General features: G+C 39.4%; 7 non-coding genes across 7 annotated transcripts; all 7 read left to right on the top strand.

Annotated features, from left to right (window-relative positions):
* Positions 1 to 10,841: 10,841 nt before the first annotated feature.
* On the top strand, positions 10,842 to 10,914 carry TRNAK-UUU (transfer RNA lysine (anticodon UUU)). Its single transcript has one exon. It is a non-coding gene; the product is annotated as a tRNA-Lys (tRNA).
* Positions 10,915 to 14,915: 4,001 nt separating this feature from the next.
* Positions 14,916 to 14,988, top strand: TRNAR-UCU (transfer RNA arginine (anticodon UCU)). Its single transcript has one exon. It is a non-coding gene; the product is annotated as a tRNA-Arg (tRNA).
* Positions 14,989 to 17,296: 2,308 nt separating this feature from the next.
* On the top strand, positions 17,297 to 17,369 carry TRNAK-UUU (transfer RNA lysine (anticodon UUU)). Its single transcript has one exon. It is a non-coding gene; the product is annotated as a tRNA-Lys (tRNA).
* A 299-nt stretch (positions 17,370 to 17,668) lies between these two features.
* On the top strand, positions 17,669 to 17,741 carry TRNAK-UUU (transfer RNA lysine (anticodon UUU)). Its single transcript has one exon. It is a non-coding gene; the product is annotated as a tRNA-Lys (tRNA).
* Positions 17,742 to 19,899: 2,158 nt separating this feature from the next.
* TRNAK-UUU (transfer RNA lysine (anticodon UUU)) lies at positions 19,900 to 19,972 on the top strand. The gene has a single exon. It is a non-coding gene; the product is annotated as a tRNA-Lys (tRNA).
* Positions 19,973 to 21,014: 1,042 nt separating this feature from the next.
* On the top strand, positions 21,015 to 21,087 carry TRNAK-UUU (transfer RNA lysine (anticodon UUU)). The gene has a single exon. It is a non-coding gene; the product is annotated as a tRNA-Lys (tRNA).
* Positions 21,088 to 26,588: 5,501 nt separating this feature from the next.
* TRNAK-UUU (transfer RNA lysine (anticodon UUU)) lies at positions 26,589 to 26,661 on the top strand. The gene has a single exon. It is a non-coding gene; the product is annotated as a tRNA-Lys (tRNA).
* The last annotated feature ends 731 nt before the right edge of the window (positions 26,662 to 27,392 follow it).

Here is a 27,392-nt window from a genome sequence, read left to right as displayed (position 1 = left end):
AGGCAGGGACAGGCTAGGATAGGAAGGAGAAGACAACCAACAGCTCTTATAAGAGCTAAATTCCAGGGAGAAGCTTGTCAGTGTAACGTGGCACTGACGGGCTCAATCGCCTCAACCCAGCTTTCCGCGGATCCTGAATGGAATACACTGACAGTGTATTCCCGTATACCCGATATATACCCCCGATACCCGTTCCAATGGTGTGCCCCCCCACCTTCACCCCAGAAATACCCTGCAAGTCCCCTAGCAATAGAATTGGGGCTATATACACCCACTATTTTTGCTACTGCCATATAGTGCCATTGTCTCACTGGGAATTCAAAGAATATATTGGGGTTACGTGCACCCACAATTGTTGCTACTGGTATATAGTGCCATTGTCTCACTGGGAATTCAAAGAATATATTGGGGTTACGTGCACCCACAATTTTTGCTACTGGTGTATAGTGCCATTGTCTGACTGGTATTCAAAGAATATATTGGGGTTATAAATACCCTCATCTCTTGCTACTGGTATATAGTGCCATTGTCTGACTGGGAATTCAAAGAATATATTGGGGTTATAAATACCCTCATTTCTTGCTACTGGTATATAGTGCCATTGTCTGACTGGGAATTCAAAGAATATATTGGGGTTACAAATACCCTCATTTCTTGCTACTGCCATATAGTGCCAGTTTCTGACTGGTAATTCAAAGAATATATTGGGGTTACGTGCACCCACAATTTTTGCTACTGGTATATAGTGCCATTGTCTGACTGGGAATTCAAAGAATATATTGGGGTTACAAATACCCTCATTTCTTGCTACTGCCATATAGTGCCAGTTTCTGACTGGTAATTCAAAGAATATATTGGGGTTACGTGCACCCACAATTTTTGCTACTGGTATATAGTGCCATTGTCTGACTGGGAATTCAAAGAATATATTGGGGTTACAAATACCCTCATTTCTTGCTACTGGTATATAGTGCCATTGTCTGACTGGGAATTCAAAGAATATATTGGGGTTACAAATACCCTCATTTCTTGCTACTGCCATATAGTGCCAGTTTCTGACTGGTAATTCAAAGAATATATTGGGGTTACGTGCACCCACAATTTTTGCTACTGGTATATAGTGCCATTGTCTGACTGGGAATTCAAAGAATATATTGGGGTTACAAATACCCTCATTTCTTGCTACTGGTATATAGTGCCATTGTCTGACTGGGAATTCAAAGAATATATTGGGGTTACAAATACCCTCATTTCTTGCTACTGGTATATAGTGCCATTGTCTGACTGGGAATTCAAAGAATATATTGGGGTTACAAATACCCTCATTTCTTGCTACTGCCATATAGTGCCAGTTTCTGACTGGTAATTCAAAGAATATATTGGGGTTACGTGCACCCACAATTTTTGCTACTGGTATATAGTGCCATTGTCTGACTGGGAATTCAAAGAATATATTGGGGTTACAAATACCCTCATTTCTTGCTACTGCCATATAGTGCCAGTTTCTGACTGGTAATTCAAAGAATATATTGGGGTTACGTGCACCCACAATTTTTGCTACTGGTATATAGTGCCATTGTCTGATTGGGAATTCAAAGAATATATTGGGGTTACAAATACCCTCATTTCTTGCTACTGGTATATAGTGCCATTGTCTGACTGGGAATTCAAAGAATATATTGGGGTTACAAATACCCTCATTTCTTGCTACTGCCATATAGTGCCAGTTTCTGACTGGTAATTCAAAGAATATATTGGGGTTACGTGCACCCACAATTTTTGCTACTGGTATATAGTGCCATTGTCTGACTGGGAATTCAAAGAATATATTGGGGTTACAAATACCCTCATTTCTTGCTACTGGTATATAGTGCCATTGTCTGACTGGGAATTCAAAGAATATATTGGGGTTACAAATACCCTCATTTCTTGCTACTGGTATATAGTACCATTGTCTGACTGGGAATTCAAAGAATATATTGGGGTTACAAATACCCTCATTTCTTGCTACTGCCATATAGTGCCAGTTTCTGACTGGTAATTCAAAGAATATATTGGGGTTACGTGCACCCACAATTTTTGCTACTGGTATATAGTGCCATTGTCTGACTGGGAATTCAAAGAATATATTGGGGTTACAAATACCCTCATTTCTTGCTACTGCCATATAGTGCCAGTTTCTGACTGGTAATTCAAAGAATATATTGGGGTTACAAATACCCTCATTTCTTGCTACTGGTATATAGTGCCATTGTCTGACTGGGAATTCAAAGAATATATTGGGGTTACAAATACCCTCATTTCTTGCTACTGCCATATAGTGCCAGTTTCTGACTGGTAATTCAAAGAATATATTGGGGTTATAAATACCCTCATTTCTTGCTACTGGTATATAGTGCCATTGTCTGACTGGGAATTCAAAGAATATATTGGGGTTATAAATACCCTCATTTCTTGCTACTGGTATATAGTGCCATTGTCTGACTGGGAATTCAAAGAATATATTGGGGTTATAAATACCCTCATTTCTTGCTACTGGTATGTAGTGCCATTGTCTGACTGGGAATTCAAAGAATATATTGGGGTTACAAATACCCTCATTTCTTGCCACTGCCATATAGTGCCAGTTTCTGACTGGTAATTCAAAGAATATATTGGGGTTATAAATACCCTCATTTCTTGCTACTGGTATATAGTGCCATTGTCTGACTGGGAATTCAAAGAATATATTGGGGTTATAAATACCCTCATTTCTTGCTACTGGTATATAGTGCCATTGTCTGACTGGGAATTCAAAGAATATATTGGGGTTATAAATACCCTCATTTCTTGCTACTGGTATATAGTGCCATTGTCTGACTGGGAATTTAAAGAATATATTGGGGTTACAAATACCCTCATTTCTTGCTACTGCCATATAGTGCCAGTTTCTGACTGGTAATTCAAAGAATATATTGGGGTTATAAATACCCTCATTTCTTGCTACTGGTATATAGTGCCATTGTCTGACTGGGAATTCAAAGAATATATTGGGGTTACAAATACCCTCATTTCTTGCTACTGCCATATAGTGCCAGTTTCTGACTGGTAATTCAAAGAATATATTGGGGTTATAAATACCCTCATTTCTTGCTACTGGTATATAGTGCCATTTTCTGACTGGGAATTCAAAGAATATATTGGGGTTATAAATACCCTCATTTCTTGCTACTGGTATATAGTGCCATTGTCTGACTGGGAATTCAAAGAATATATTGGGGTTATAAATACCCTCATTTCTTGCTACTGGTATATAGTGCCATTGTCTGACTGGGAATTCAAAGAATATATTGGGGTTACAAATACCCTCATTTCTTGCTACTGCCATATAGTGCCAGTTTCTGACTGGTAATTCAAAGAATATATTGGGGTTATAAATACCCTCATTTCTTGCTACTGGTATATAGTGCCATTGTCTGACTGGGAATTCAAAGAATATATTGGGGTTATAAATACCCTCATTTCTTGCTACTGGTATATAGTGCCATTGTCTGACTGGGAATTCAAAGAATATATTGGGGTTACAAATACCCTCATTTCTTGCTACTGCCATATAGTGCCAGTTTCTGACTGGTAATTCAAAGAATATATTGGGGTTACGTGCACCCACAATTTTTGCTACTGGTATATAGTGCCATTGTCTGACTGGGAATTCAAAGAATATATTGGGGTTACAAATACCCTCATTTCTTGCTACTGCCATATAGTGCCAGTTTCTGACTGGTAATTCAAAGAATATATTGGGGTTACAAATACCCTCATTTCTTGCTACTGGTATATAGTGCCATTGTCTGACTGGGAATTCAAAGAATATATTGGGGTTACAAATACCCTCATTTCTTGCTACTGCCATATAGTGCCAGTTTCTGACTGGTAATTCAAAGAATATATTGGGGTTATAAATACCCTCATTTCTTGCTACTGGTATATAGTGCCATTGTCTGACTGGGAATTCAAAGAATATATTGGGGTTATAAATACCCTCATTTCTTGCTACTGGTATATAGTGCCATTGTCTGACTGGGAATTCAAAGAATATATTGGGGTTATAAATACCTTCATTTCTTGCTACTGGTATATAGTGCCATTGTCTGACTGGGAATTTAAAGAATATATTGGGGTTACAAATACCCTCATTTCTTGCTACTGCCATATAGTGCCAGTTTCTGACTGGTAATTCAAAGAATATATTGGGGTTATAAATACCCTCATTTCTTGCTACTGGTATATAGTGCCATTTTCTGACTGGGAATTCAAAGAATATATTGGGGTTATAAATACCCTCATTTCTTGCTACTGGTATATAGTGCCATTGTCTGACTGGGAATTCAAAGAATATATTGGGGTTACAAATACCCTCATTTCTTGCTACTGCCATATAGTGCCAGTTTCTGACTGGTAATTCAAAGAATATATTGGGGTTATAAATACCCTCATTTCTTGCTACTGGTATATAGTGCCATTGTCTGACTGGGAATTCAAAGAATATATTGGGGTTATAAATACCCTCATTTCTTGCTACTGGTATATAGTGCCATTGTCTGACTGGGAATTCAAAGAATATATTGAGGTTACAAATACCCTCATTTCTTGCTACTGCCATATAGTGCCAGTTTCTGACTGGTAATTCAAAGAATATATTGGGGTTATAAATACCCTCATTTCTTGCTACTGGTATATAGTGCCATTGTCTGACTGGGAATTCAAAGAATATATTGGGGTTATAAATACCCTCATTTCTTGCTACTGGTATATAGTGCCATTGTCTGACTGGGAATTCAAAGAATATATTGGGGTTATAAATACCCTCATTTCTTGCTACTGGTATATAGTGCCATTGTCTGACTGGGAATTCAAAGAATATATTGGGGTTACAAATACCCTCATTTCTTGCTACTGGTATATAGTGCCAGTTTCTGACTGGTAATTCAAAGAATATATTGGGGTTACGTGCACCCACAATTTTTGCTACTGGTATATAGTGCCAATTTCTAACTGGGAATTCAAAATGCGCAAGGCTCCCGGAAAGGGACGTGGACGAGGCCGTGGGCGAGGTCGGGGGAATGGTTCTGGGGAGCAAGGTAGCAGTGAAGCCATAGGGCGTCCCGTGCCTACTCCTGTGGGGCAGCAAGCATTGCGCCACTCCACAGTGCCAGGGTTGCTTGCCACATTAACTAAACAGCAGGGTACAAACCTTATTAGGCCCGAGAACCAGGAACAGTTCTTGCAATGGCTGTCAGAGAACGCTTACAGCACATTGTCCAGCAGCCAGTCAGACTCTGCCTCCTCTCCTCCTATTACCCAACAGTCTTGTCCTCCTTCCTCCCAAAATTCCCAAGCTTCACAGAACAATAACCCCAACTGTCCCTGCTCCCCAGAGCTGTTCTCCGCTCCTTTCATTGTCCCTCAACCTGCCTCTCCACGTCACGATTCCACGAACCTAACAGAGGAGCATCTGTGTCCAGATGCTCAAACACTAGAGTCTCCTCCATCTCCGTTCGATTTGGTGGTGGATGACCAGCAACCCACCCTCATCGACGATGATGTGACGCAGTTGCCGTCAGGGCATCCAGTTGACCGGCGCATTGTGCGGGAGGAGGAGATGAGACAGGAGTTGGAAGAGGAAGTGGTGGATGATGAGGACACTGACCTGACCTGGACAGGGGGGATGTCAAGCGGGGAAAGTAGTGTGGATGTTGAGGCAGGTGCAGCACCAAAAAGGGTAGCTAGAGGCAGAGGCAGAGGTCAGCAGCTTAGGCGAAGCCAGGCCACACCCGGAATCTCCCAAGATGTTCCAGTTCGTACCCAGCCCCGAAAAACTCCCACCTCGAGGGCACGTTTCTCAAAGGTGTGGAGTTTTTTCAAGGAATGCGCCGAGGACAGATATAGTGTTGTCTGCACAATTTGCCTCTCGAAATTGATTAGGGGCTCTGAGAAGAGCAACCTGTCCACCACTTCAATGCGCCGTCATTTGGAATCCAAGCACTGGAATCAGTGGCAGGCAGCAACGGCAGGACAAAGGCCGCCTGCTGTTCACGCCACTGCCTCTGCCACTGCCTCTGCCTCTGCCACTGCCACTGCTGACTGTGCTGGCGATGCACTCCAGAGGACGAGCCAGGACACCACTTCATCTGCCTCCGCCACTTTGTTGACTTCTGCCTCATTCTCCCCTGTTCCTGTCTTATCTCCTTCTCCTGCACCATCAAAGGCACCATCAGGCGCTTCTTTACAACAACCCACCATCTCTCAGACATTGGAGCGGCGGCAGAAATACACTGCTAACCACCCACACGCGCAAGCCTTGAACGCCAACATCGCTAAACTGCTGGCCCAGGAGATGTTGGCGTTCCGGCTTGTTGAAACTCCTGCCTTCCTGGACCTGATGGCAACTGCGGCACCTCGCTATGCCGTCCCTAGCCGTCACTACTTCTCCCGGTGTGCCGTCCCCGCCTTGCACCAGCACGTGTCACTCAACATCAGGCGGGCCCTTAGTTCCGCGCTTTGCACAAAGGTCCACTTGACCACCGACGCGTGGACAAGTGCATGCGGACAGGGACGCTACATTTCACTGACGGCACACTGGGTGAATGTAGTTGAGGCTGGGACTGCTTCCCAAACTGGCCCGATGTACCTCGTCTCCCCGCCTAACATTCCTGGCAGGGACACGAGAAGAACACCCCCCTCCTCCTCCTCCTCTACCGCCTCCTCCTCCGCCACCGCCTCCTCCTCCGCCACCGCCTCCTCCTCCGCTGTTAGATTGACCCCAGCTACGAGTTGGAAACGTTGCAGCACTGGCGTTGGTAGACGTCAGCAGGCTGTGCTGAAGCTGATCAGCTTGGGGGACAGACAGCACACTGCCTCCGAGGTGAGGGATGACCTCCTCGATGAGACGGCAATATGGTTTGAGCCGCTGCACCTGGGCCCAGGCATGGTCGTTTGTGATAACGGCCGGAACCTGGTAGCAGCTCTGGAGCTTGCCGGACTCCAACATGTTCCATGCCTGGCCCACGTCTTCAACCTAGTGGTGCAACGTTTCCTAAAGAGCTACCCCAATGTTCCAGAGCTACTGGTGAAAGTGCGGCGCATGTGCGCCCACTTTCGCAAGTCGACAGTAGCCGCTGCTAGCTTAAAATCTCTCCAGCAACGCCTGCATGTGCCACAACAACGGCTTTTGTGCGACGTCCCCACACGCTGGAACTCAACGTTTCAGATGTTGAATAGAGTGGTTGAGCAGCAGAGACCTTTGATGGAATACCAGCTACAAAACCCTAGGGTGCCACAAAGTCAGCTGCCTCAGTTTCACATCAGTGAGTGGCCATGGATGAGAGACCTTTTTGACATCCTACGGGTCTTTGAGGAGTCCACAAGGAGGGTGAGCTCTGAGGATGCGATGGTGAGCCTTACAATCCCGCTCTTGTGTGTTCTGAGAGAATCCCTGATTGACATCAGGGATAACTCAGATCACACAGAGGAGTCAGGGATAGCATCCGATCCGTCACAGCTGGAGAGTAGGTCCACACATCTGTCCGCTTCATCGCGTTTAATGGAGGAGGAGGAGGAAGAAGAGTTGTCCGATGATGTGATGGTGATACAGGAGGCTTCCGGGCAACTTCGAATCGTCCCATTGTTGCAGCGCGGATGGGTAGACATGGAGGATGAGGAGGAAATGGAGATTGAACTTTCCGGTGGGGCCAGAGGAGTCATGCCAACTAACACTGTGGCAGACATGGCTGAGTTCATGTTGGGGTGCTTTACAACCGACAAGCGTATTGTCAAAATCATGGAGGACAACCAGTACTGGATCTTTGCTATCCTTGACCCTCGGTATAAAAACATCTCGTCTTTTATTCCGGTAGAGGGGAGGGCCAATCGCATCACTGCTTGCCACAGGCAATTGGTGCAGAATATGATGGAGATGTTTCCAGCATGTGACGTTGGCGGCAGGGAGGGCAGTTCCTCCAGTAGGCAACCAAGTTCTCACCGGTCCACACAAACGAGGGGCACACTGTCTAAGGTCTGGGACACCTTGATGGCACCCCCTCGCCAAAGTGCCGGCACGGAGGGTCCTAGTGTCACCAGGCGTGAGAAGTATAGGCGCATGTTGCGGGAATACCTTTCCGACCACAGCCCTGTCCTCTCCGACCCCTCTGCGCCCTACACGTATTGGGTGTCGAAGTTGGACCTGTGGCTTGAACTTGCCCTATATGCCTTGGAGGTGCTGTCCTGTCCTGCCGCCAGCGTCCTATCTGAGAGGGTGTTCAGTGCAGCCGGTGGCATCATCACTGACAAGCGCACCCGTCTGTCAGCTGAGAGTGCCGACCGGCTCACTTTGATAAAAATGAACCACCACTGGATAGAGCCTTCATTTTTGTGCCCACCTGTGTAAAGCACCCCAACATGAAACTCCATGTCTGTACTCAACCTCTCCAATTCCTCCGCATCCTCATACTCATCCACCATAAGCGTTGCACAATTCTGCTAATACTAGGCTCCCTCCACCCTGATTTCCCCCAACTCTGCTGGTTAGAGGCTCCCTCCACCCTGATTTCCACCAACTCTGCTGGTTAGAGGCTCCCTCCACCATGAATTTGCCCAAACTGAGCTGTTTAGAGGCTCCCTCCACCATGAATTGGTCCAAACTGGGATTTTTAGAGGCTCCCTCCACCATGAATTGGTCCAAACTGGGGTTTTTAGAGACTCCCTCCACCATGAATTGGTCCAAACTGGGGTTTTTAGAGGCTCCCTCCACCATGAATTGGTCCAAACTGGGGTTTTTAGAGGCTCCCTCCACCATGAATTTGCCCAAACTGGGCTGTTTAGAGGCTCCCTCCACCATGAATTTGCCCAAACTGGGCTGTTTAGAGGCTCCCTCCACCATGAATTGGTCCAAACTGGGGTTTTTAGAGGCTCCCTCCACCATGAATTGGTCCAAACTGGGGTTTTTAGAGGCTCCCTCCACCATGAATTTGCCCAAACTGGGCTGTTTAGAGGCTCCCTCCACCATGAATTGGTCCAAACTGGGGTTTTTAGAGGCTCCCTCCACCATGAATTGGTCCAAACTGGGGGTTTTTAGAGGCTCCCTCCACCATGAATTTGCCCAAACTGGGCTGTTTAGAGGCTCCCTCCATCATGAATTGGTCCAAACTGAGGTTTTTAGAGGCTCCCTCCACCATGAATTGGTCCAAACTGGGGTTTTTAGAGGCTCCCTCCACCATGAATTGGTCCAAACTGGGGGTTTTTAGAGGCTCCCTCCACCATGAATTTGCCCAAACTGGGCTGTTTAGAGGCTCCCTCCATCATGAATTGGTCCAAACTGGGGTTTTTAGAGGCTCCCTCCACCATTATTGGTCCAAACTGGGGTTTTTAGAGGCTCCCTCCACCATGAATTGGTCCAAACTGGGGTTTTTAGAGGCTCCCTCCACCATGAATTTGCCCAAACTCTGCTGGTTAGAGGCTCAATCCACCCTGATTTTCAAAACAAATGTTGGTGCCAACCTCAACTTACTACAAGGGCCAAATTCACTGCTGGTGACAAGCTCTCCTCACTGCCAGTGCCAAATACACATGTTTCAAGGTGTTTTCCTACTGTCAGAGAGGTGGTATTGAGTGTGTAAAGTGTGTAGTTGTTAGGCTGTGATGTTGGGGTAATAGAGGGTCTTTGGTGTGTTAGATGCCCCCAGACATGCTTCCCCTGCTGTCCCAGTGTCATTCTAGAGGTGTTGGCATCATTTCCTGGGGTGTCATAGTGGCCTTGGTGACCCTCCAGACACGGATTTGGGTTTCCCCCTTAACGAGTATCTGTTCCCCATAGACGATAATGGGGTTCGAAACCCGTTCGAACACACGAACATTGAGCGGCTGTTCGAATCGAATTTCGAACCTCGAACATTTTAGTGTTCGCTCATCTCTAATTAGCACCCTAGATGATCTATGCTGGAAATAGGACTTTGCATATTCTAGAATCACCCATAAAACCATAATTGAACAGTCTCTCTTAAAGCAGATCTATTCACATGTACATTTTTTCCGATTTGAGGTACAGTATTATATTCTGTAGAGCCTGGATAGCTCAGTCGGTAGAGCATCAGACTTTTAATGTGAGGGTCCAGGGTTCAAGTCCCTGTTCAGGCGGAGAATTTTTTTTAAAAGTATGTATCATTCACATACGTATCATGTTGATCTTAAGAGTTTGACACTTTTGTTTGGATTTTCTGGATTTTTGCTTAATGCCAAAACTGCAAATGTACAATCGACTTTTACCATTATTCTGTAACTATTAGCATCCCAGATGATCTATGCTGGAAATAGGATAGACACTTTGCATATTCTAGAATCACCCATAAATGCCTAATTGAACACTCTCACTTAAAGGAGATATATTCTTATGTACATTAATTCCGATTTGGGGTACAGCATTATGTTTTGGAGAGCCTGGATAGCTCAGTCGGTAGAGCATCAGACTTTTAATCTGGGGGTCCAGGGTTCAGGTTCCTGTGCAGGCGGAGAGTTGCTTTGAAAAGTGTGCATCATTCTCATACGTATCATGTTGATCGTAAGATTTTGACACTTTTGTTTGGATTTTTTAGATTTTTGCTTAATGCCAAAACTGCAAATGTACAATCGAATTTTAACATTATTCTGTAACTATTAGCACCCTAGATGATCTATGCTGGAAATAGGATTAGACACTTCGCATATTCTAGAATCACCCAATAAAACCATAATTGAACACTCTCTCTGAAAGCAGATCTATTCACATGTACATTAATTCCGATTTGAGGTACAGTATTATATTTTGTAGAGCCTGAATAGCTCAGTCGGTAGAGCATCAGACTTTTAATCTGAGGGTCCAGGGTTCAAGTCCCTGTTCAGGCAGAGAGTTGCTTTGAAAAAAATGCGTCATTCACATACGTATGATGTTGATCACAACAGTTTGAACCTTTTGTTTGGATTTTCTAGATTTTTGCCTAATGCCAAAACTGCAAATGTACAATCGAATTTTACCATTATTCTGTAACTATTAGCACCCTAGATGATCTATGCTGGAAATAGGATTAGACACTTTGCATATTCTAGAATCACCCATAAAACCATAATTGAACACTCTCTCTTAAAGCAGATCTATTCACATGTACATTAATTCCGATTTGAGGTACAGTATTAAATTTCGTAGATCCTGGATAGCTCAGTCGGTAGAGCATCAGACTTTTAATCTGAGGGTCCAGGGTTCAAGTCCCTGTTCAGGCAGAGAGTTGCTTTGAAAAAAATGCATCATTCACATACGTATCATGTTGATCATAAGAGTTTGAAACTTTTATTTGGATTTTCTAGATTTTTGCTTAATGCCAAAACTGCAAATGTACAATCGAATTTTAACATTATTCTGTAACTATTAGCACCCTAGATGATCTATGCTGGAAATAGGATTAGACACTTTGCATATTCTAGAATCACCCATAAAACCATAATTGAACACTCTCTCTTAAAGCAGATCTATTCACATGTACATTAATTCCGATTTGAGGTACAGTATTTTATTTTGTAGAGCCTGGATAGCTCAGAAGATAGAGCATCAGACTTTTATTCTGATGGTCTAGGGTTCAGGTTCCTGTTCAGGCAGAGAGTTGCTTTGAAAAATATGCATCATTCACATACGTATGATGTTGATCAAAAGAGTTTCAAACTTTTATTTGGATTTTCTAGATTTTTGCTTAATGCCAAAACTGCAAATGTACAATCGAATTTTAACATTATTCTGTAACTATTAGCACCCTAGATGATCTATGCTGGAAATAGGATTAGACACTTTGTTTATTCTAGAATCACCCATAAATCCCTAATTGAACACTCTCACTTAAAGGAGATGTATTCTTATGTACATTAATTCAGATTTGGGGTACATCATTATGTTTTGTAGAGCCTGTATAGCTCACTCGGTAGAGCATCAGGCTTTTAATCTGAGGGTCCAGGGTTCAAGTCCCTGTTCAGGCGGAGAGTTGCTTTGAAAAATATGCATCATTCACATACTTATGATGTTGATCAAAAGAGTTTCAAACTTTTGTTTGGATTTTCTAGATTTTTGCCAAATGCCAAAACTGCAAATGTACAATCAAATTTTAACATTATTCTGTAACTATTAGCACCCTAGATGATCTATTCTGGAAATAGGATTAGACACTTTGTTTATTCTAGAATCAACCATAAATCCCTAATTGAACACTCTCACTTAAAGGAGATGTATTCTTATGTACATTAATTCCGATTTGGGGTACAGCATTATGTTTTGGAGAACCTGGATAGCTCAGTCGGTAGAGCATCAGACTTTTAATCTGGGGGTCCAGGGTTCAGGTTCCTGTTCAGGCGGAGAGTTGCTTTGAAAAGTGTGCATCATTCTTATACGTATCATGTTGATCGTAAGAGTTTGACACTTTTGTTTGGATTTTTTAGATTTTTGCTTAATGCCAAAACTGCAAATGTACAATCGAATTTTAACATTATTCTGTAACTATTAGCACCCTAGATGATCTATGCTGGAAATAGCATTAGACACTTTGCATATTCTAGAATCACCCATAAAACCATAATTGAACACTCTCTCTTAAAGCAGATCTATTCACATGTACATTAATTCCGATTTGAGGTACAGTATTATATTTTGTAGATCCTGGATAGCTCAGTCGGTAGAGCATCAGACTTTTAATCTGAGTGTCCAGGGTTCAAGTCCCTGTTCAGGCAGAGAGTTGCTTTGAAAAAAATGCATCATTCACATACGTATGATGTTGATCATAAGAGTTTGAAACTTTTGTTTGGATTTTCTAGATTTTTGCCTAATGCCAAAACTGCAAATGTACAATCGAATTTTACGATTATTCTGTAACTATTAGCACCCTAGATGATCTATGCTGGAAATAGGATTAGACACTTTGCATATTCTAGAATCACCCATAAAACCATAATTGAACACTCTGTTTTAAAGCAGATCTATTCACATGTACATTAATTCCTATTTGAGGTACATTATTATGTTCTGTAGAGCCTGGATAGCTGTCGTTAGAGCATCAGCCTTTTAATCTGAAGGTCCAGGGTTCAAGTCCCTGTTCAGGCTGAGAATTTTTTTGAAAAGTATGTATCATTCACATACGTATCATGTTGATCTTAAGAGTTTGACACTTTTGTTTGCATTTTCTAGATTTTTGCTTAATGCCAAAACTGCAAATGTACAATCGACTTTTACCATTATTCTGTGAATATTAGCATCCCAGATGATCTATGCTGGAAATAGGATATACACTTTGCATATTCTAGAATCACCCATAAATCCCTAATTGAACACTCTCACTTAAAGGAGATCTATTCTTATGTACATTGATTCCAATTTGGGGTACAGCATTATATTTCGGAGGGCCTGGATAGCTCAGTCGGTAGAGCATCAGACTTTTAATCTGAGTGTCCAGGGTTCAAGTCCCTGTTCACGCGGAGAATTGCTTTGAAAAGTATGCATCATTCACATACGTATCATCTTGATCGTAAGAGTTTGACACTTTTGTTTGGATTTTATAGATTTTTGCTTAATGCCAAAACAGCAAATGTACAATCGACTTTTACCATTATTCTGTAACTATTAGCACCCTAGATGATCTTTGCTGGAAATAGGATTAGACACTTTGTTTATTCTAGAATCACCCATAAATCCCTATTTGAACACTCTCACTTAAAGGAGATGTATTCTTATGTACATTAATTCCGATTTGGGGTACAGCATTATGTTTTGGAGAGCCTGGATAGCTCAGTCGGTAGAGCATCAGACTTTTAATCTGGGGGTCCAGGGTTCAGGTTCCTGTCCAGGCGAAGAGTTCCTTTGAAAAGCGTGCATCATTCTCATACGTATCATGTTGATCGTAAGAGTTTGACACTTTTGTTTGGATTTTTTAGATTTTTGCTTAATGCCAAAACTGCAAATGTACAATTGAATTTTACCATTATTCTGTAACTATTAGCATCCTAGATGATCTATGCTGGAAATAGGATTAGACACTTTGAATATTCTAGTATCACCCATGAAACCATAATTGAACACTCTCTCTTAAAGCAGATCTATTCACATGTACATTAATTCCGATTTGAGGTACAGTATTATATTTTGTAGAGCCTGGGTAGCTCAGTCGGTAGAGCATCAGACTTTTAATCTGAGGGTCCAGGGTTCAAGTCCCTGTTCAGGCAGAGAGTTGCTTTGAAAAGTATGCATCATTCACATACGTATGATGTTGATCATAAGAGTTTGGATTTTCTAGATTTTTGCTTAATGCCAAAACTGCAAATGTACAATCGAATTTTACCATTATTCTGTAACTATTAGCACCCTAGATGATCTATGCTGGAAATAGGATTATACACTTTGCATATTCTAGAATCACCCATAAAACCATAATTGAACACTCTCTCTTAAAGCAGATCTATTCACATGTACATTAATTTCGATTTGAGGTACAGTATTAAAATTTGTAGAGCCTGCATAGCTCAGTCGGTAGAGCATCAGACTTTTAATCTGAGGGTCCAGGGTTCAAGTCCCTGTTCAGGCGGAGAATTTTTTTGAAAAGTATGTATCATTCACATACGTATCATGTTGATCTTAAGAGTTTGAGACTTTTGTTTGGATTTTCTAGATTTTTGCTTAATGCCAAAACTGCAAATGTACAATCGACTTTTACCATTATTCTGTAAATATTATCACCACAGATGATCTATGCTGGAAATAGGATAGACACTTTCATATTCTAGAGTCACCCATAAATCCCTAATTGAACACTCTCACTTAAAGGAGATATATTCTTATGTACATTAATTCCAATTTTGGGTACAGAATTATATTTCAGAGATCCTGGATAGCTCAGTCGGTAGAGCATCAGACTTCTAATCTGAGGGTCCAGGGTTCAAGTTCCTGTTCAGGCGAAGAATAGATCTCTCTTAAAGCAGATCTATTCACATGTACATTAATTCCGATTTGAGGTACAGTATTATATTTTGTAGAGCCTGGATAGCTCAGTCGGTAGAGCATCAGACTTTTAATCTGAGGGTCTAGGGTTCAGGTTCCTGTTCAGGCAGAGAGTTGCTTTGAAAAGTTTGCATCATTCTCATACGTATCATCTTGATCGTAAGAGTTTGAAACTTTTGTTTGGATTTTTTAGATTTTTGCTTAATGCCAAAACTGCAAATGTACAATCGAATTTTAACATTATTCTGTAACTATTAGCACCCTAAATGATCTGTGCTGGAAATAGGATTAGACACTTTGCATATTCTAGAATCACCCATGAAACCATAATTGAACACTCTCTCTTAAAGCAGATCTATTCACATGTACATTAATTCCGATTTGAGGTACAGTATTATATTCTGTAGAGCCTGGATAGCTCAGTCGGTAGAGCATCAGACTTTTAATCTGAGGGTCCAGGGTTCAAGTCCCTGTTCAGGCGAAGAATTTCTTTGAAAAGTATGCATCATTCACATACGTATCATCATGATCGTAAGAGTTTGACACTTTTGTTTGGATTTTCTAGATTTTTGCTTAATGCAAAAACTGCAAATGTACAATCGACTTTTACCATTATTCTGTAACTATTAGCACCCTAGATGATCTATGCTGGAAATAGGATTAGACACTTTGCATATTCTAGAATCACCCATGAATCCCTAATTGAACACTCTCACTTAAAGGAGATGTATTCTTATGTACATTAATTCCGATTTGGGGTACAGCATTATGTTTTGGAGAGCCTGGATAGCTCAGTCGGTAGAGCATCAGACTTTTAATCTGAGGGTCCAGGGTTCAGGTTCTTGTTCAGGCGGAGAGTTGCTTTGAAAAAAATGCATCATTCACATACGTATGATGTTGATCGTAAGAGTTTGACACTTTTGTTTGGATTTTTTAGATTTTTGCTTAATGTCAAAACTGCATATGTACAATCGAATTTTAACATTATTCTGTAACTATTAGCACCCTAGATGATCTATGCTGGAAATAGGATTAGACACTTTGCATATTCTAGAATCACCCATAAAACCATAATTGAACACTCTCTCTTAAAGCAGATCTATTCGCATGTACATTAATACCGATTTGAGGTACAGCATTTTATTTTGTAGAGTCTGGATAGCTCAGTCGGTAGAACATCAGACTTTTAATCTGAGAGTCCAGGGTTCAAGTCCCTATTCAGGCGGAGAATTTTTTTGAAAAGTATGTATCATTCACATACGTATTATGTTGATCTTAAGAGTTTGAGACTTTTGTTTGCATTTTCTAGATTTTTGCTTAATGCCAAAACTGCAAATGTACAATCGTCTTTTACCATTATTCTGTAAATATTATCACCCCAGATGATCTATGCTGGAAATAGGATAGACACTTTCATATTCTAGAATCACCCATAAATCCCTAATTGAACACTCTCACTTAAAGGAGATCTATTCTTATGTACATTAATTCCAATTTGGGGTACAGCATTATATTTCAGAGAGCCTGGATAGCTCAGTCGGTAGAGCATCAGACGTTTAATCTGAGGGTCTAGGGTTCAGGTTTCTGTTCAGGCCGAGAGTTGCTTTGAAAAGTTTGCATCATTCTCATACGTATCATCTTGATCGTAAGAGTTTGACACTTTTGTTTGGATTTTTTAAATTTTTGCTTAATGCCAAAACTGCAAATGTACAATCGAATTTTACCATTATTCTGTAACTTTTAGCACCCTAGATGATCTATGCTGGAAATAGGATTAGACACTTTGCATATTCTAGAATCACCCATAAAACCATAATTGAACACTCTCTCTTAAAGCAGATCTATTCACATGTACATTTATTCCGATTTGAGGTACAGTATTATATTTTGAAGAGCCTGGATAGCTCAGTCGGTAGAGCATCAGTCTTTTAATCTGAGGGTTCAGGGTTCAAGTCCCTGTTCAGGCGGAGAATTTTTTTGAAAAGTATGTATCATTCACATACGTATCATGTTGATCTTAACAGTTTGACACTTTTGTTTGGATTTTCTAGATTTTTGCTTAATGCCAAAACTGCAAATGTACAATCGACTTTTACCATTATTCTGTAAATATTAGCATCCCAGAGGATCTATGCTGGAAATAGAATAGACACTTTGCATATTCTAGAATCACCCATAAATCCCTAATTGAACACTCTCACTTAAAGGAGATGTATTCTTATGTACATTAATTCCAATTTAGGGTACAGCATTATATTTCGGAGGGCCTGGATAGCTCAGTCGGTAGAGCATCAGACTTTTAATCTGAGGGTCCAGGGTTCAAGTCCCTGTTCAGGCAGAGAGTTGCTTTGAAAAGTATGCATCATTCAGATACGTATGATGTTGTTCATGAGAGTTTGAAACTTTTGTTTGGATTTTCTAGATTTTTGCTTAATGCCAAAACTGCAAATGTACAATCGAATTTTAACATTATTCTGTAACTATTAGCACCCTTGATGATCTGTGCTGGAAATAGGATTAGATACTTTGCATATTCTAGAATCACCCATAAAACCATAATTGAACACTCTCTCTTAAAGCAGATCTATTCACATGTACATTAATTCCGATTTGAGGTACAGTATTATATCTTGTAGAGCCTGGATAGCTCAGTCGGTAGAGCATCAGACTTTTAATCTGAGGGTCCAGGGTTCAAGTCCCTGTTCAGGCAGAGAGTTGCTTTGAAAAAAATGCATCATTCATATACGTATGATGTTGATCATAAAAGTTTGAAACTTTTGTTTGGATTTTCTAGATTTTTGCTTAATGCCAAAACTGCAAATGTACAATCGAATTTTACCATTATTCTGTAACTATTAGCAGCCTAGATGATCTATGCTGGAAATAGGATTAGACACTTTGCATATTCTAGAATCACCCATAAAACCATAATTGAACACTCTCTCTTAAAGCAGATCTATTCACGTGTACATTAATTCCGATTTGAGGTACAGTATTATATTTTGAAGAGCCTGGATAGCTCAGTCGGTAGAGCATCAGCCTTTTAATCTGAGGGTTCAGGGTTCAAGTCCCTGTTCAGGCGGAGAATTTTTTTGAAAAGTATGTATCATTCACATATGTATCATGTTGATCTTAACAGTTTGACACTTTTGTTTGGATTTTCTAAATTTTTACTTAATGCCAAAACTGCAAATGTACAATTGACTTTTACCATTATTCTGTAAATATTAGCATCCCAGATGATCTATGCTGGAAATAGGATAGACACTTTGCATATTCTAGAATCACCCATAAATCCCTAATTGAACACTCTCACTTAAAGGAGATGTATTCTTATGTACATTAATTCCGATTTGGGGTTCAGCATTATATTTCAGAGGGCCTGGATAGCTCAGTTGGTAGAGCATCAGACTTTTAATCTGAGGGTGCAGGGTTCAAGTCCCTGTTCAGGCGGAGAATTGCTTTGAAAAGTATGCTTCATTCACATACGTATCATCTTGATCGTAAGACTTTGACACTTTTGTTTGGATTTTCTAGATTTTTGCTTAATGCCAAAACTGCAAATGTACAATCGACTTTTACCATTATTCTGTAACTATTAGCACCCTAGATGATCTATGCTGGAAATAGGATTAGACACTTTGCATATTCTAGAATCACCCATAAATCCCTAATTGAACACTCTCACTTAAAGGCGATGTATTCTTATGTACATTAATTCCGATTTGGGGTTCAGCATTAAATTTCGGAGGGCCTGGATAGCTAAGTCGGTAGAGCATCAGACTTTTAATCTGAGGGTCCAGGGTTCAAGTCCCTGTTCAGGCAGAGAATTTTTTTGAAAATTATGTATTATTCACATACGTATCATGTTGATCTTAAGAGTTTGACTCTTTTGTTTGCATTTTCTAGATTTTTGCTTAATGCCAAAACTGCAAATGTACAATCGACTTTTACCATTATTCTGTAAATATTATCACCCCAGATGATCTATGCTGGAAATAGGATAGACACTTTCATATTCTAGAATCACCCATAAATCCCTAATTGAACACTCTCACTTAAAGGAGATCTATTCTTATATACATTAATTCCAATTTGGGGTACAGCATTATGTTTCAGAGAGCCTGGATAGCTCAGTCGGTAGAGCATCAGACTTTTAATCTGAGGGTCCAGGGTTCAAGTCCCTGTTCAGGCGGAGAAGTTGCTTTGAAAAGTATGCATCATTCACATACGTATCATGTTGATCGTAAGAGTTTGACACTTTTGTTTGGATTTTTTAGATTTTTTCTTAATGCCAAAACTGCAAATGTACAATCGAATTTTACCATTATTCTGTAACTATTAGCACCCTAGATGATCTATGCTGGAAATAGAATTAGACACTTTGCATATTCTAGAATCACCCATAAAACCATAATTGAACACTCTCTCGTAAAGCAGATCTATTCACATGTACATTAATTCCGATTTGAGGTACATTATTATATTTTTTAGACCCTGGATAGCTCAGTCGGTAGAGCATCAGACTTTTAATCTGAGGGTCCAGGGATCAAGTCCCTGTTCAGGCGGAGAAGTTGCTTTGTAAAGTATGCATCATCCATATACGTATGATGTTGATCATAAAAGTTTGAAACTTTTGTTTGGATTTTCTAGATTTTTGCTTAATGCCAAAACTGCAAATGTACAATCGAATTTTACCATTATTCTGTAACTATTAGCACCCTAGATGATCTATTCTGGGAATTGGATTAGACACTTTGCATATTCTAGAATCACCCATAAAACCATAATTGAACACTCTCTCATAAAGCAGATCAATTCACATGTACATTAATTCCGATTTGAGGTACAGTATTATATGTTTTAGAGCCTGGATAGCTCAGTCGGTAGAGCATCAGACTTTTAATCTGAGGGTCCAGGGTTCAAGTCCCTGTTCAGGCAGAGAATTTTTTTGAAAAGTATGTATCATTCACATACGTATCATGTTGATCGTAAGAGTTTGACACTTTTGTTTGGATTTTTTAGATTTTTGCTTAATGCCAAAACTGCAAATGTACAATCGAATTTTAACATTATTCTGTAACTATTAGCACCCTAGATGATCTGTGCTGGAAATAGGATTAAACACTTTGCATATTCTAGAATCACCCATGAAACCATAATTGAACACTCTCTCTTAAAGCAGATCTATTCACATGTACATTAATTCCGATTTGAGGTACAGTATTATATTTTGTAGAGTCTGGATAGCTCAGACGGTAGAGCATCGAACTTTTAATCTGAGGGTCCAGGTTTCAAGTCCCTGTTCAGGCGGAGAGTTGCTTTGAAAAGTATGCATCATTCACATACGTATGATGTTGATCAAAAGAGTTTGAAACTTTTGTTTGGATTTTCTAGATTTTTGCTTAATGCCAAAACTGCAAATGTACAATCGAATTTTACCATTATTCTGTAACTATTAGCAACCTAGATGATCTATGCTGGAAATAGGATTAGACACTTTGCATATTCTAGAATCACCCATAAAACCATAATTGAACACTCTCGCTTAAAGCAGATCTATTCACATGCACATTAATTCCGATTTGAGGTACAGTATTATATTCTGTAGAGCCTGGATAGCTCAGTTGGTACAGCATCAGGCTTTTAATCTGAGGGTCCAGGGTTCAAGTCCCTGTTCAGGCGGAGAATTTTTTTGAAAAGTATGTATCATTCACATACGTATCATGTTGATATTAAGAGATTGACACTTTTGTTTGGATTTTCTAGATTTTTGCTTAATGCCAAAACTGCAAATGTACAATCGACTTTTACCATTATTCTGTAAATATTAGCATCCCAGATGATCTATGCTGGAAATAGGATAGACACTTTGCATATTCAAGAATAACCCATAAATCCCTAATTGAACACTCTCACTTAAAGGAGATGTATTCTTATGTACATTAATTCCGATTTGGGGTACAGCATTATATATCGGAGGGCCTGGATAGCTCAGTCGGTAGAGCATCAGACTTTTAATCTGAGGGTCCAGGGTTCAAGTCCCTGTTCAGGCAGAGAATTGCTTTGAAAAGTATGCATAATTCACATTCGTATCATCTTGATCGTAAGAGTTTGCCACTTTTGTTTGGATTTTCTAGATTTTTGCTTAATGCCAAAACTGCAAATGTACAATCGACTTTTACCATTATTCTGTAACTATTAGCACCCTAGATGATCTGTGCTGGAAATAGGATTAAACACTTTGCATATTCTAGAATCACCCATGAAACCATAATTGAACACTCTCTCTTAAAGCAGATCTATTCACATGTACATTAATTCCGAGTTGAGGTACAGTATTATACTTTTTTGGAGCCTGGATAGCTCAGTCGGTAGAGCATCAGACTTTTAATCTGAGGGTCCAGGGTTCAAGTCCCTGTTCAGGCGGAGAATTTTTTTGAAAAGTATGTATCATTCACATACGTATCATGTTGATCGTAAGAGTTTGACACTTTTGTTTGGATTTTTTAGATTTTTGCTTAATGCCAAAACTGCAAATGTACAATCGAATTTTAACATTATTCTGTAACTATTAGCACCCTAGATGATCTGTGCTGGAAATAGGATTAAACACTTTGCATATTCTAGAATCACCCATGAAACCATAATTGAACACTCTCTCTTAAAGCAGATCTATTCACATGCACATTAATTCCGATTTGAGGTACAGTATTATATTCTGTAGAGCCTGGATAGCTCAGTCGGTAAAGCATCAGACTTTTAATCTGAGGGTCCAGGTTCAAGTCCCTGTTCAGGCGGAGAGTTTTTTTGAAAAGTATGTATCATTCACATACGTATCATGTTGATCTTAAGAGTTTGAGACTTTTGTTTGCATTTTTTAGATTTTTGCTTAATGCCAAAACTGCAAATGTACAATCGACTTTTACCATTATTCTGTAAATATTATCACCCCAGATGATCTATGCTGGAAATAGGGTAGACACTTTCATATTCTAGAATCACCCATAAATCCCTAATTGAACACTCTCACTTAAAGGAGATCTATTCTTATATACATTAATTCCAATTTGAGGTACAGCATTATGTTTCAGAGAGCCTAGATAGCTCAGTCGGTAGAGCATCAGACTTTTAATCTGAGGGTCCAGGTTTCAAGTCCCTGTTCAGGTGAAGAATTTCTTGGAAAAGTATGCATCATTCACATACGTATCATCATGATCGTAAGAGTTTGACACTTTTGTTTGGATTTTTTAGATTTTTGCTTAATGCCAAAACTGCAAATGTACAATCGAATTTTAACATTATTCTGTAACTATTAGCACCCTAGATGATCTGTGCTGGAAATAGGATTAAACACTTTGCATATTCTAGAATCACCCATGAAACCATAATTGAACACTCTCTCTTAAAGCAGATCTATTCACATGTACATTAATTCCGATTTGAGGTACAGTATTATATTTTGTAGAGCCTGGATAGCTCAGTCGGTAGAGCATCGAACTTTTAATCTGAGGGTCCAGGGTTCAAGTCCCTGTTCAGGCGGAGAGTTGCTTTGAAAAGTATGCATCATTCACATACGTATGATGTTGATCAAAAGAGTATGAAACTTTTGTTTGGATTTTCTAGATTTTTCCTTAATGCCAAAACTGCAAATGTACAATCGAATTTTACCATTATTCTGTAACTTTTAGCACCATAGATGATCTATGCTGGAAATAGGATTAGACACTTTGTATATTCTAGAATCACCCATAAAACCATAATTGAACACTCTCTCATAAAGCAGATCTATTCACATGTACATTAATTCCGATTTGAGGTACAGTATTATATTTTTTAGAGCCTGGATAGCTCAGTCGGTAGAACATCAGACTTTTAATCTGAGGGTCCAGGGTTCAAGTCCCTGTTCAGGCAGAGAATTTTTTTGAAAAGTATGTATCATTCACATACGTATCATGTTGATCGTAAGAGTTTGACACTTTTGTTTGGATTTTTTAGATTTTTGCTTAATGCCAAAACTGCAAATGTACAATCGAATTTTAACATTATTCTGTAACTATTACCACCCTAGATGATCTGTCCTGGAAATAGGATTAAACACTTTGCATATTCTAGAATCACCCATGAAACCATAATTGAACACTCTCTCTTAAAGCAGATCTATTCACATGTACATTAATTCCGATTTGAGGTACAGTGTTATATTTTGTAGAGCCTGGATAGCTCAGTCGGTAGAGCATCGAACTTTTAATCTGAGGGTCCAGGGTTCAAGTCCCTGTTCAGGCGGAGAGTTGCTTTGAAAAGCATGCATCATTCACATACGTATGATGTTGATCAAAAGAATTTGAAACTTTTGTTTTTATTTTCTAGATTTTTGCTTAATGCCAAAACTGCAAATGTACAATCGAATTTTAACATTATTCTGTAACTATTAGAACCCAAATGATCTGTGCTGGAAATAGGATTAGACACTTTGCATATTCTAGAATCACCCATGAAACCATAATTGAACACTCTCTCTTAAAGCAGATCTATTCACATGTACATTAATTCCGATTTGAGGTACAGCATTATATTTTGTAGAGCCTGGATAGCTCAGTCGGTAAAGCATCGAACTTTTAATCTGAGGGTCCAGGGTTCAAGTCCCTGTTTAGGCGGAGAGTTGCTTTGAAAAGTATGCATCATTCACATATGTATGATGTTGATCAAAACGGTTTGAATGTTTTGTTTGGATTTTCTAGATTTTTGCTTAATGCCAAAACTGCAAATGTACAATCGAATTTTACCATTATTCTGTAACTATTAGCACCCTAGATGATCTATTCTGGAAATAGGATTAGACACTTTGCATATTCTAGAATCACCCATAAAACCATAATTGAACACTCTCTCTTAAAGCAGATCTATTCACATGTACATTAATTCCGATTTGAGGTACAGTATTAAATTTTGTAGAGCCTGGATAGCTCAGTCGGTAGAGCATCAGACTTTTAATCTGAGGGTCTAGGGTTCAGGTTCCTGTTCAGGCAGAGAGTTGCTTTGAAAAGTTTGCATCATTCTCATACGTATCATGTTGATCGTAAGAGTTTGACACTTTTGTTTGGATTTTTTAGATTTTTGCTTAATGCCAAAACTGCAAATGTACAATCGAATTTTACCATTATTCTGTAACTATTAGCACCCTAGATGATCTATGCTGGAAATAGGATTAGACACTTTGCATATCTAGAATCACCCATAAAACCATAATTGAACACTCTCGCTTAAAGCAGATCTATTCACATGCACATTAATTCCGATTTGAGGTACAGTATTATATTCTGTAGAGCCTGGATAGCTCAGTCGGTAGAGCATCAGACTTTTAATCTGAGGGTCCAGGGTTCAAGTCCCTGTTCAGGCGGAGAGTTGCTTTGAAAAGTATGCATCATTCACATACGTATGATGTTGATCAAAAGAGTTTGAAACTTTAGTTTGGATTTTCTAGATTTTTGCTTAATGCCAAAACTGCAAATGTACAATCGAATTTTACCATTATTCTGTAACTTTTAGCACCCTAGATGATCTATGCTGGAAATAGGATTAGACACTTTGCATATTCTAGAATCACCCATAAAACCATAATTGAACACTCTCTCTCAAAGCAAATCTATTCACATGTACATTAATTCCGATTTGAGGTACAGTATTATATTTTTTAGACCCTGGATAGCTCAGTCGGTAGAGCATCAAACTTTTAATCAGAGGGTCCAGGGTTCAAGTCCCTGTGCAGGCGGAGAATTTTTTTGAAAAGTATGTATCATTCACATACGTATCATGTTGATATTAAGAGATTGACACTTTTGTTTGGATTTTCTAGATTTTTGCTTAATGCCAAAACTGCAAATGTACAATCGACTTTTACCATTATTCTGTAACTATTAGCACCCTAGATGATCTATGCTGGAAATAGGATTAGACACTTTACATATTCTAGAATCACCCATAAAACCATAATTGAAAACTCTCTCTTAAAGCAGATCTATTCACGTGTACATTAATTCCGATTTGAGGTACAGTATTTCATTTTGTAGAGCCTGGATAGCTCAGTCGGTAGAGCATCAGACTTTTAATCTGAGGGTCCAGGGTTCAAGTCCCTGTTCAGGCGGATAATTTTTTTGAAAAGTATGTGTCATTCACATACGTATCATGTTGATCTTAAGAGTTTGACTCTTTTGTTTGCATTTTCTGGATTTTTGCTTAATGCCAAAACTGCAAATATACAATCGACTTTTACCATTATTCTGTAAATATTATCACCCCAGATGATCTATGCTGGAAATAGGATAGACACTTTCATATTCTAGAATAACCCATAAATCCCTAATTGAACACTCTCACTTAAAGGAGATCTATTCTTATATACATTAATTCCAATTTGGGGTACAGCATTATGTTTCAGAGAGCCTGGATAGCTCAGTCGGTAGAGCGTCAGACTTTTAATCTGAGGGTCCAGGTTTCAAGTCCCTGTTCAGGCGAAGAATTTCTTGGAAAAGTATGCATCATTCACATACGTATCATCATGATCGTAAGAGTTTGAAATTTTTGTTTGGATTTTTTAGATTTTTGCTTAATGCCAAAACTGCAAATGTACAATCGAATTTTAACATTATTCTGTAACTTTTAGCACCCTAGATGATCTGTGCTGGAAATAGGATTAAACACTTTGCATATTCTAGAATCACCCATGAAACCATAATTGAACACTCTCTCTTAAAGCAGATCTATTCACATGTACATTAATTCCGATTTGAGGTACAGTATTATATTTTGCAGATCCTGGATAGCTCAGTTGGTAGAGCATCGAACTTTTAATCTGAGGGTCCAGGGTTCAAGTCCCTGTTCAGGCGGAGAGTTGCTTTGAAAAGTATGCATCATTCACATACGTATGATGTTGATCAAATGAGTATGAAACTTTTGTTTGGATTTTCTAGATTTTTGCTTAATGCCAAAACTGCAAATGTATAATCGAATTTTACCATTATTCTGTAACTTTTAGCACCATAGATGATCTATGCTGGAAATAGGATTAGACACTTTGCATATTCTAGAATCACCCATAAAACCATAATTGAACACTCTCTCTTAAAGCAGATCTATTCACATGTTCATTAATTCCAATTTGAGGTACAGTATTAAATTTTGTAGAGCCTGGATAGCTCAGTCGGTAGAGCATCAGACTTTTAATCTGAGGGTCTAGGGTTCAGGTTCCTGTTCAAGCAGAGAGTTGCTTTGAAAAGTTTGCATCATTCTCATACGTATGATGTTGATCGTAAGAGTTTGACACTTTTGTTTGGATTTTTTAGATTTTTGCTTAATGCCAAAACTGCAAATGTACAATCGAATTTTACCATTATTCTGTAACTATTAGCAACCTAGATGATCTATGCTGGAAATAGGATTAGACACTTTGCATATTCTAGAATCTCCCATAAAACCATAATTGAACACTCTCGCTTAAAGCAGATCTATTCACATGCACATTAATTCCGATTTGAGGTACAGTATTATATTCTGTAGAGCCTGGATAGCTCAGTTGGTAGAGCATCAGACTTTTAATCTGAGGGTCCAGGGTTCAAGTCCCTGTTCAGGCGGAGAATTTTTTTGAAAAGTATGTATCATTCACATACGTATCATGTTGATATTAAGAGATTGACACTTTTGTTTGGATTTTCTAGATTTTTGCTTAATGCCAAAACTGCAAATGTACAATCGACTTTTACCATTATTCTGTAAATATTATCACCCCAGATGATCTATGCTGGAAATAGGATAGACACTTTCATATTCTAGAATCACCCATAAATCCCTAATTGAACACTCTCACTTAAAGGAGATGTATTCTTATGTACATTAATTCCAATTTGGGGTACAGCATTATGTTTCTGAGAGCCTGGATAGCTCAGTCGGTAGAGCATCAGACTTTTAATCTGAGGGTCCAGGGTTCAAGTCCCTGTTCAGGCGAAGAATTTCTTGGAAAAGTATGCATCATTCACATACGTATCATCATGATCGTAAGAGTTTGACACTTTTGTTTGGATTTTCTAGATTTTTGCTTAATGCCAAAACTGCAAATGTACAATCAACTTTTACCATTATTCTGTAACTATTAGCACCCTCGATGATCTGTGCTGGAAATAGGATTAGACACTTTGCATATTCTAGAATCACCCATGAATCCCTAATTGAACACTCTCACTTAAAGGAGATGTATTCTTATGTACATTAATTCCAATTTGGGGTACAGCATTATGTTTTGGAGAGCCTGGATAGCTCAGTCGGTAGAGCATCAGACTTTTAATCTGAGGGTCCAGGGTTCAAGTCC

This window comes from Leptodactylus fuscus, chromosome 1, assembly GCF_031893055.1.
Source record: "Leptodactylus fuscus isolate aLepFus1 chromosome 1, aLepFus1.hap2, whole genome shotgun sequence".
Taxonomy (NCBI): domain Eukaryota; kingdom Metazoa; phylum Chordata; class Amphibia; order Anura; family Leptodactylidae; genus Leptodactylus; species Leptodactylus fuscus.
This window is presented reverse-complemented; position numbering and strand designations above follow the sequence as displayed.